Genomic DNA, 10,669 nt, shown 5'->3' with positions numbered 1-10,669 from the left:
ATAAGCAAATGTGATGAGGAGACCTTGATTTATTAGTTGGAGTCTCATCCTAATCAGGTGATACTGTGAGCCTCTGGTTTCTTTACTTTTAATATTTTTTTTTTTTGTATATATACATAAATGTGATCTGAATTAACAAGGCTGTGATATTTTATGAAGTGGTTTCATTTTTAATTCTTGAAAATAATGTTAAATGAACAGAATTTCTGTTTCATATTTATAATTACATGTACTTTGAGAATTAAGTATATATATGTATCCTCTATAGATAAAATTTCATTATAATAATTTCAATGCAAACTTGTACAAATTTTTCTCTGAAAAAAATCATGAAAAAATATTTTTTAATATATATGGTCTTTTTACAATTTTTTCATAAATATTTATATACTGTTTTGTAACATGTGTTACACAAATTAGAATGTTTAATTTTACATCAATTGTATTACTATTTTTGTCAATAATATTAACAACAGGTTATAGATATTTGTTGTTTTATATTGATCCCGAAAATTAAACACAAAACGTGATATGATTTTTAATGCAGCATATTTTTATTGTTGACGTACATGATTACAATATTTATGACAGAACTTGGAAATGAAATTGTTTAATTCTCTTTATATTGATTTGTAGATAATTGTATTATTAAAGTACAAACAAAATGGAAAGCAACTAAATAATGTTTTAATTTCCCTTCTCGTCTCAATTTTGTTTCAAAATTAGTTCACATATTTTTAATCCCAAAGAAAGTTGTTGGTTACATGTACTGAATCAAAAGGCCCATATAAAAACTAGAACATACATGTATATTATACAAGCTGTTTTTTAAATTTAGTCAGTGTTTATATTTGTTTATTATTACTGTTACTTTTAACGCACAATGAACTTCGTGACAAGTTATTTAACTTATCAGATTTTGAAGGCATGGGTTTAAGAGAAGAATTTGTATGGAATAAAAAAAAAAAACAATGGAAAGTTTATGACTCTGATAAAAAGGAGGCAAAAACTTTACATGTTTTTTTGGGGGGGCATGAGGGGTGTATATATAGATAAATGAAGGGTATATTTTAAATCACTTGATAAAGATAAAAATGAAAATAAATGTAATTCATTGGAATTTAAATGCAAAAAAAGCAATGCAAGCAGATGTTGTTCCTATTACTACACATAAAAGCACAATAAGCAGACACCAAATGTCTTTTAAATACAATTTTTAGGAAAATTTAATACAAATGTTAAAGTGCTCATTACATTGTCTCTGATTTCTGGCTATATATTTATTATATTGTAAAAAAATCTGCAAATTCCACTCTTATTGTTTTGTGCAATGTATTGTGGACAAGATATATCTCTCTCAAACGAAGGGGTTAAGATTCTTATCTTATTAGTGCTTACATTGTTGATTTTTTAATAAGAATTCAAGTAAAATACAGCATTACAAAGTTGTTAATTAGAATTGTTATCAGAACTTTCAGTTTTATGGAATATTTGTTGGAATCTTAGGATTATGATTTATATTTTATATAAAGCTGTTGATAGGTGGATTTTGAGTGGCAGAGATGAAACCAAAACTATTGAAGTCAAGAACTCCTTTCGTGGTTTTTATTTAAGCACTTAAATGATGTGGTAAAACAATCGCATTACCCTTCAATATTTTAAAATTTATATTTTAAGTTGTTTGTATGTTTTTTGGGGTTGTTCTTTTTACATGGGATTGTGTACAAATCAATATCACAAAAGGAGGGAACTAAAATTAACTGTAAAAAGAAATAACTGTTTGATTTGGCGGGAAACATGAGAATATTTTTATAATTGTATTTTGACTTATATTATATATTTAAGTTGGTTCAAGAACTACAGGAAGCATAGCAATAATTAAATTTATCAAATTTCTATGCATTTGTTCAAACTTCATTCAATTGCATATCTAATTACAGTTAGCATAATCATTGTACAAAATGACATGGACATTTGATTGAATCTCCAACAACTTGTTATCTTATAGTGTGATAGAATAGGAATATTTTGTGTGTAATTTTGTATAAATTGTTAATTATTGTAGACATTCCAATATGGTTGTTGACAATTCATTTACAAATGAAATAAAAAATAAGAAGTCTTCATGGATTTTATTTTTTTCCCAGGTTTCTTACAAAAATATGCTCTATAGTTTTATTTCCAAAGAAAAGAGTTATGCTCAGCTCACCAACTGATGTTAAACTCAGTGTTGTGTTGTTGTTTAGGTGAGGATGTTTATAAAGTGTTGTTGTTTAGGTGAGGATGTTTATAAAGTGTTGTTGTTAAGGTGAGGATGTTTATAAAGTGTTGTTGTTAAGGTGAGGATGTTTATAAAGTGTTGTTGTTAAGGTGAGGATGTTTATAAAGTGTTGTTGTTAAGGTGAGGATGTTTATAAAGTGTTGTTGTTAAGGTGAGGATGTTTATAAAGTGTTGTTGTTAAGGTGAGGATGTTTATTTATAAGAGCTGAAGATGGTGGTTCTCCTCTGAATCTTGAATAAATTTAACCAAACTTAGCCACAATCAATATTGTTTGTTTAGTTTAAGAAATGTCAACCAACATGGCCAACATAGCTAAAACAAAAGAACATTAGGTAAAATACAAGTGCCTGTGTGAGCAACTCAATGTTCTTTAGGGCCTCTAGTTGTATAGTAGCAAACTCAGCAACAAGTATAAGAGATATCATAATGTTGACTGATGGTGAAAAGTGTACTTGGTAGTGCAATTTTGATGACTAGATATGTACAGATCTGTTGTTAGTGTGTTACTGCCTTGGCTACAAGTGGTTAGAGCAACTAGTTTTGTCTGGATCAGCTTTATCCTTGTCTTTGCAAGTCAGGTGTGCAGTACATTTTTCTTGTATAATCTTTTTTATAATAACATACCAGGACTAATATTTAGTCTTGTTGCTTTAAATATTGGTCAACATTTTGGTTATGAAGACAACAAATTTTAAACCATGAGTAATATCTTTACAAAACTTTGTTTGATAATGCCTTCTTGGGTAGACCTACCAATATTGAGTGTGTGTGCTGCTAGAATAAAGGTCACAACACCAATTGATACACTGAAATTGATCAGATTCAAGTTACCACTGTAGTTAGATAATGCCTCTTTGATGAAGAAGATCATTATTGATTTTAAAGTAACAACTTCTTAAAGGTCAAAGAAGCAATTGATAGATTGAAATTGAGGCAAAAGTTTCATCTTGAGATGATATACAAACAATATGTTAAACCTTCCCAAAACTAAACTTGAGTCACAGTACAATAAATAACTGAATTAATACATGGAATACCTTCTATTTTCAAGAAAATATCTATAATGCTGTTATAATTAATTTTCAATCCTTTGGTGGAAAATGTGCCTTTATAAGAGAGAGAAAAAAAAGACCCTTAGTGAATTTTAGGTGACTAGACCAGAGGTCAAAATCACAAAAAATTGACTGAAGTTTTTTGGTTTCTTGGTACCAAACTTAGCTGTTTTAGACCTATTTACTTTTTGGAGAGTAGGACTAAGGTCAATTTCACCGTACAAATTTACCTAATTTAATAGCTGAAATTTTAGGAAAAGGGGTTTCAAGCTTGTTTTTATTTCGATTTTAATCTTTACCCAGGAAAAATCAATATTTTTACTTTAAATATACTACAGTGTATGGGAAATCTACAAATAAGATCATCAATGTAAGATGTGCACTTTGAAATAGAAACCATACCTTCAATATTGTATGTTTTCTGTAGGTGCAGGTCATAAGGGAGATATTAGTTTTTAGTCAGCTATTAGAGTCCTTCAAGTTTGAAAGATGTTTTATTCCCTCATAACTTTGTTGCAGTTGGATACTTCCTGGTGTTGACATCAACACTGAAGCTTTTGCACTTTCAGAGTCCAACATCATGTGCCTAAAGAGCTATGAACAAAGCAATTCCTATGTTTCTGTGTCTTTTAATTGAAGTTGCCTCCTTTAATAAGATATAAAAAAAAAAGCAATATGTTAAAATAAAGTCTCATAGACTTTTAGTTTAAGTTTATGCTTACATTCATATTTTGAGTTCTACTTAGTTGTGGAATTATGGAAATAGGAAGTTATTGTCCCCTCCTGCAAACGCCGAAGACCAGTGACAGATCCAGAAATTTTCATAAGTGGGGGCCCACTGACTGACCTAAGAGGGGGCCCGCTCCAGTCACGCTTCAGTGATTCCCTATATAAGCAACCAAATTTTTTCCCAAAAAGGGGGGCCCAGGCCCCTTAATCCGCCTCTGAATACCACTGGGCTTTGAACAAGAATTGTCAAAAAAATGTCTATTAAACAGCAATTGCAGTTCAAAAACATACCTACTTCCATTATTTAATCAATTGCTTTTTTTCAAATTTTAAAATCTTGGAGTGACAACATAAAGTGACATTTTTGCTTCTTGTTTTATTGTTTTGTTGGGTTGCTGCGTTTCATTTTCATTGTTGTAATCAAATCTTTCAGTTAAACCAAGACTTGATGGACTTGATTGTTAATCCATAGTTAGTTTGCGATTTAAGCAGTTCCGTATAAAATAATTTGGAAGGCTTATATATTTATATGAATAAAACCAAAGTTGGTAATACACCGATGAGACAGCGACCCAATGACAGGAAAAACCAACACCAGTTACTGAGCAACAGCCACTGTCTTCAACATTCAATTATTTTTTCAGGTCATTTTTCATGCAAAGGCATGTTTGCTTAGTATGACTAATGCTAATATAACTTTATTCATTCTACTATAGTCAAGCCTTTATTGTGTTGCATTGGCTATAGGAACATGACCGTACGATATTTCATTATTTTTTGTGTGCATTTACAGATTTAGCTAAAAGAAGAATTGTCAATATTGTGCGTTCTAATTTGAAATTTATATTGTATACACATAACTTTTGTGGCAACAGTTTATTGAGTATTTTCCGTTTTAACATTTTACATATCGCATCAGAGAGATTAACACCTACATTTTTTTATCACTGAATATAAGATAATAAGTTGATGAATAATGTATCACTTCTGTTCGAATGCACCAAACCTGCTATGCTATCACTCATTGATTACAATAATTGTTTTATGTTGTTTTCTGTTTATATATGTTCTTGGATACCATATATTAGATCTCATCTGTCTAATGTTGAAGTATGAAGCAAATAAGTGATCCATAAATGCAAATTTTCTTTTTCATTTTCTTGATCAGAATTCTAAACGAATTGTGACAAATTGAGTTTTTAAAATAGATTGTATGTATACTATATTTCAAGAAATGGAAATGTTAAACGATAAAGTTTCTTCTCATACAGTTTTCAAGAGAAGTCGAATTAAAATTAAGAGGCATGCATGTCCATACAGTGAGATGAAATCCCGTTTGATTTTACAAGCGAATTTAAAAAATATAATTGTAAACCATGCATGTTTAAATTTTGATTAAAACTAAGTTATATTTTGCTCCAAATTCTTGGAGACATATAAAATGTATGGCAATGTTTCAATGGACATTCGTTTTTCAAATAGAAGAATAACCTGTGTTCATAGAGCACCATACCACGCTCTCAAACTTGGACATGTCTTCGTTCATTGGACTGTTTATCGAACTAGAATACCTGGGGTCAATCCTTAATTTGGTATATATTTGGGAAAAAAACATATTATAACGAACTTTTAAACAAATTTTCAAGAGATAAATTTACATATGGATTTTTTTTTCATTTCCGATAGCTTTCAAAAACGAAATTTAGTTCAAATTTCTATATCCGAAGTACAGTTAGGATCTCGTATTGGTCCCTGCTTCCTGTTCTTATTTGTCAGACCTGAGTAATGTGTTTCGCAATAAAGCGGCCTTACAGTGAAATAATAGTTCCCTTTAAAATATAGTGTTAACAATAAATTCGTTCATAATCTTTGTGAACACTGACAATGCCGTGATAATCTTTTTAAGACAGATGACTATGTACAAATGGACATTTTTGCAATTTAAAATATTAGTACACTAGCATTACCTACTTCGTTTACTGAAAAACATGCAGTTATACATACGTCACCACGGAAAGGAAAATTACATTTGTAGCAAAAAAAGACATTGAAAAGTTTTTCAGAGTATCTGGCCAATTTGAACAGATATGACGAAAATTCAGCTATCAACTAAAAAGTTCATTTGAAACTTTATTATTTCTTGCAGAACTGACATAAAAGTCCCTGTTTTTTGTCCAAATCTAATGCAACCAGATAAGTTTGTTTGTAAGAACCTTCTAGTATACAAATTTCTCTTGAGAAAGAAAAGGAACATTTGCTTTTTTATTATGAAGGTAACCTGATATTCTTGTCAAATCCAGTCTTGTTTAAACATCTGTTTTATTTATATATTATAATTTCATATATCAGAAGTAAAAAAAAATTATATATTTTTCCACAATTTATGATCTTTGTTTGGTCCATATGTTATACATACGCTCTATTCACGTTAAGAACCCTTGCAACAACTCTTTTGAGGAGTCCGTAGGTGGCCTGTTGCAAGGCAAAATTTCTGTCCCTATCCAAGATACCCTCATTTTCCAGTGGCAGTCCAAATTTCCCCGACCATCATCCCAGATGGCCTCTATCGTATCAACCTACCTATTGTATTTATTGTGAACTTGTTCTCGTCCTGAATATGCATGAAATATTTGCCACAGGACGTTAAGCAACCAACCAACAATCAATCAATCATATACATACAGTTCTTTTTATAACGTAACATTAAATATTTTATGACCTTCAGAAATGGTTGTGTTCCTTGAAGGATGCATTATATTAAGTAGATTATTATAAAATGCGAAGTCATTGACTGGTAATAAAATAATCGATTAATATCTAATATCAAAGTATAGTGAATAAGACACTCTAATGTCCAAGGAAAAATGAATTTGCTGGGTACAAGATTCTAAACGTATATTAACCCGGTAAATCTGACAGTATGCGAGGCCAAGCCCGGGCTAAATAAGGTCGTGGAAGGTTTTTTTTCGTTAAGTGAAATTTCCTCATTCATCACACATTAAGAGAGAACAAGCAGACACACACAAGTCTACTTAATTACAATACAATTTTATCCTAGTTTTTTACCCAAAAAATTATCTTTGAAAGTAAACATAAAGTATAGAATGATGTGTCTAATTTAGAACAAAATATGACTGAAGTTCAAATGTCCCCTTAAAAACCCAAATTTACTAATTCTGATTTTTTTTTTAGATTGCTTATGACCATAGACTATTGATTTATGATTATTGTGACAATTTACTGAATGACTTTGGTATATAAGTCCTCCGCCCACTATATAAATACTCGGTTGACGGCTACTAAAGTTTACGAGATGAAAAGCAGAGACACTAAAACTGTGAAAAAAATCGTGACATATGAAACGTTTGAAAGTTCTGTATTTTACTTATGTCCCTATACTGCAATGTACCTTTAGGACAATAACTCTTATTAGTAGTTGGTCAATTGTTTCATTCATATCGGGTCATTCTTGTTAATCTTATATTGCTGACAATGCATGGTTGGTGTTTACTGTTTATCAATAACTGTTTTCAAGATATATAATGAACTATTAGTTTCTGTCTAGTAGTATATTATTCACAGTGTTAAAGATAAAATACACACATCTTTCGTTTAGTTTATTGCTCAGTAAAAGAGAAAGTTTTGTAGATTTTGTATAGCTGATAAGTTTTGGTAATGTGTCTGTTTGTTAAAAAAAACACACTTTGAAACGCTAAAATGCTACAAACAAGAGAAAAATATCTTGTTTTACGACAATAACTCCTACGAGAAATAGAGTTTTTGTCAATCTATTATATGATTTACAGCAGTGTGATAAATAAAAACTAGGTTCCAATTCCCACAAGCAATGTCCAATTGAGATAAGTTTGGCTATATTTCATAGGTCTCTTCTTGCCATATAAATTACACAGTATGCATACATTTCTGGCTTTCAAATGTTAGGGTTTCAACTTTCCTACTGATGGCTAATCCAGAAATGCGCGCCAGAAGAAATTAATACAGAATTGTTTTCATTTGCACGTACGTAAGTCAATTCTTGTATGATGATGGTGTTTCGTGTCCAGTGGCAAATATTACATCTCAGTTCAACCATGTCAGGTTAAGTTATCATAGCTAGTCTAAATGTTGGTGCTAAGACCTTCTGTACAAGGCCGAGATCAATGTATTTTTATAAAAATATTATTTCACTATATTTGTGTTAAATAGTAAATGCTAGATGTAACTAGATTCATCATTACATAGCGACTATTCGTTTTTCTCATTATTGAAGGATCTGCAAGTTGAAGTCAAAGACCTGAATGTGTTTACTTTGTGGTCATTTGGTCTTTGGTGGATAGTGGTATATCATTGGCAATTATATCCCGAATTCCAAGCTTTATTGGAGGTTTTTTTTCTATATTGATGATTTAATAATCAGTCAAACACTGAAAATCTAAATTAGTCACGATGACTATTCAGTTAGTCAAATATCAGCCGAAAGGTAGTCAAAAGCATATATGACTACCCACCAAGTCATTATGACTACCTGTATGGTCAATTGACTATATTAGTGGTCACAACACCACGTGGTGTAGAGTATCGGGTTTCACGCGCACTCTTTCGCGTTCCCTTTGTTCCATAGATTGTGTAGATGTAAACAAACCAGAAGGCACGGAAACTGTTATTTTGTCAAATATACCAATTGTTTAAAGTAAGTATGATGTATATTTGTTTTAATTCTAACTTACAAAAAATGATTTTAAGAAAAAGAAGTGCATAAATGAATGTTATATCGGCACATTTTGACGTAACGACAATAAAAAGGGGGGATATGTATACGGGATATCAATTTTGATGCCATACAACGTATTTTCGATTGAAAAGAGTATTGAGGGATTTCTTTTATTCACCTGAGCAAAAACTGTTAAAAATAAACACGGCAATCGATATTCACAACAATGAATTGAAAACTCAGGATTGCTGTCAAGATCCTAGTGATTACATAATTTACAATGCTGTGATATAGGATGGGTGGCTGTCAAGATCCTGGTGCTTACATTACAATAGTGTGTTATAAGATGGGTGGCTGTCAAGATCCTGGTGCTTACATTACAATAGTGTGTTATAAGATGGGTGGCTGTCAAGATCCTGGTGCTTACATTACAATAGTGTGTTATAAGATGGGTGGCTGTCAAGATCCTGGTGCTTACATTACAATAGTGTGTTATAAGATGGGTGGCTGTCAAGATCCTGGTGCTTACATTACAATAGTGTGTTATAAGATGGGTGGCTGTCAAGATCCTGGTGCTTACATTACAATAGTGTGTTATAAGATGGGTGGCTGTCAAGATCCTGGTGCTTACATTACAATAGTGTGTTATAAGATGGGTGGCTGTCAAGATCCTGGTGCTTATATTACAATGTTGTGTTATAAGATGGGTGGCTGTCAAGATCCTGGTGCTTATATCACAATGTTGTGTTATAAGATGGGTGGCTGTCAAGATCCTGGTGCTTATATAACAATGTTGTGGTATAGGATGGGTGGCTGTCAAGATCCCGGTGCTTACATTACAATGTTGTGGTATAAGATGGGTGGCTGGCAAGATCCCGGTGCTTACATTACAATGTTGTGGTATAAGATGAGTGGCTGGCAAGATACCGGTGCTTACATTACAATGTTGTGGTATAAGATGAGTGGCTGGCAAGATACCGGTGCTTACATTACAATGTTGTGGTATAAGATGAGTGGCTGGCAAGATACCGGTGCTTACATTACAATGTTGTGGTATAAGATGAGTGGCTGGCAAGATCCCGGTGCTTACATTACAATGTTGTGGTATAAGATGAGTGGCTGGCAAGATACCGGTGCTTACATTACAATGTTGTGGTATAAGATGAGTGGCTGGCAAGATACCGGTGCTTACATTACAATGTTGTGGTATAAGATGAGTGGCTGGCAAGATCCCGGTGCTTACATTACAATGTTGTGGTATAAGATGAGTGGCTGGCAAGATACCGGTGCTTACATTACAATGTTACATTGTTGTGATATAGGATGAGTGGTTGTCAAGATCCCGGTGCTTACAATACAAATTAATGGTATAAGATGAGTGATTAAATAAATCACTAGATCAAAGATTTTGAAATTTGTTTTTCTTTAAACTTTTAACATGACTTATATACTTGTTTATTGTTATATTTTAGCTTCTAAAATGATATAATTATATTTTTCAGCAAATGAAGACATTACTATTTGTATGAACAAAGCTGAGAGATTTTTGACCAGAGAGAATACCACACTGACACATGCAGAGTTGATACCGACAAAATATCTGAAATAAACACTTCAAATTAACAATGAGTTTTATAATAAATTTGTTCTCTTTATTTGAATTTTAGACTTTAATATATGACACTGAGTAATGGTTACACATGGAAACTTGAGACATAGGAAGGTTTTGAACATTGAGCACTTTGTGGTCCTATATTATTGTCATTGTTAGTATTGCTGCTGTTGTATTTTTAATGATATTATATTCCAGATGTATTTGTCAATACTATGCATGGAAGAGAAACAACAAAAAGTAAAATAACAGAAGAAAAGAACCATAAAAGAACGAAACGGAA

General features: G+C 31.7%; 1 long non-coding RNA gene across 1 annotated transcript; it reads left to right on the top strand.

Annotated features, from left to right (window-relative positions):
- Nucleotides 1–8,517: 8,517 nt before the first annotated feature.
- Nucleotides 8,518–10,429, top strand: LOC134711372 (uncharacterized). The gene is made up of 2 exons (XR_010106181.1): nucleotides 8,518–8,753; nucleotides 10,277–10,429. It is a non-coding gene; the product is annotated as an uncharacterized LOC134711372 (long non-coding RNA).
- The last annotated feature ends 240 nt before the right edge of the window (nucleotides 10,430–10,669 follow it).

Source organism: Mytilus trossulus, chromosome 1 (assembly GCF_036588685.1).
Source record: "Mytilus trossulus isolate FHL-02 chromosome 1, PNRI_Mtr1.1.1.hap1, whole genome shotgun sequence".
Lineage (NCBI taxonomy): Eukaryota > Metazoa > Mollusca > Bivalvia > Mytilida > Mytilidae > Mytilus > Mytilus trossulus.
This window is presented reverse-complemented; position numbering and strand designations above follow the sequence as displayed.